The sequence below is a fragment of the Gekko japonicus genome, unplaced genomic scaffold, assembly GCF_001447785.1.
Source record: "Gekko japonicus isolate JY-2015 unplaced genomic scaffold, Gekko_japonicus_V1.1 scaffold996, whole genome shotgun sequence".
NCBI lineage: Eukaryota > Metazoa > Chordata > Lepidosauria > Squamata > Gekkonidae > Gekko > Gekko japonicus.
In genome coordinates, this window is record NW_015165267.1 from 364,516 (window position 1) to 365,314 (window position 799).

At 51.1% G+C, this 799-nt stretch overlaps 1 protein-coding gene across 1 annotated transcript in view; it reads right to left on the reverse strand.

Moving 5' to 3' along the window:
- The window catches only part of HDAC7 (histone deacetylase 7), a 318,340-nt gene that overhangs the window by 34,543 nt on the left and 282,998 nt on the right, over nucleotides 1-799 (reverse strand). The gene's annotated exons all lie outside the window — the stretch shown is intronic.

A 799-nucleotide genomic window follows, 5' to 3' on the forward strand; every position in this document is an offset into this window, starting at 1 on the left:
CCGCGGCGCTGCATTTGACCCGCGGCTTCGCCCGATTTCCTCCGCAGTTTCGTGATCCTCAAAAATCAGGATCACGAAACTGCGGAGGAAATTGGGCGAAGCCGCGAGTTAAAATGCAGCCCCGCAGCTCCGGGTGTGAAATTGACATGTTTGTGTCGGGGCAAACGGCGGCTGCGCGCGAGGCAGCTCTGGGGTGAAATCGCCCCTTTACAGTCCATCAGTAAGCAGATGACGAGATGTGATAACATTTGAATCTCACAGCAAAGATACTTAGGCGAAATTAAGCAGTTGGGCTGGGATTGTAGGGCAGGGGGAGGAAAGCCGGAACAAAGCATGCAAACACCTCTGTTTCGGGCAACTAAAGAAAGTCAATTCCTGAGCTGCACCATTACACTGCAGCTTTGCTCCCTCCATGAGAAAGCCCTCCAATATTTCTGCAAAGAGATAAGAAGTGCGGGGAGTGCCAATAGAGTGACAAGGAATGGTGGTGGGGGGAAAGAAGTAGGTGTGGACACCGTAGTCCGAGGGGCCCCCAAATCAGGTATTCCTTTATTTATTTATTTAATTCATTTGTACCCTGCTGTTCTTCCCAATGGGGACCCAAAAGTGGCTTACATCATCATTCTCCCCTCCTCCATTTTATCTTCAAACAACCCCGTGAGGCTGGTTAGGCTGATAGAGCGTGACTGGCCCAAGGTCACCCAGCGAGTTTCCATGGCACAAGTGGGGATTTAGAACCTGGGTCTTCCAGTCACCAGTCCAACACTCTTAATCACTACACCTCACCTCACAAGCGTGA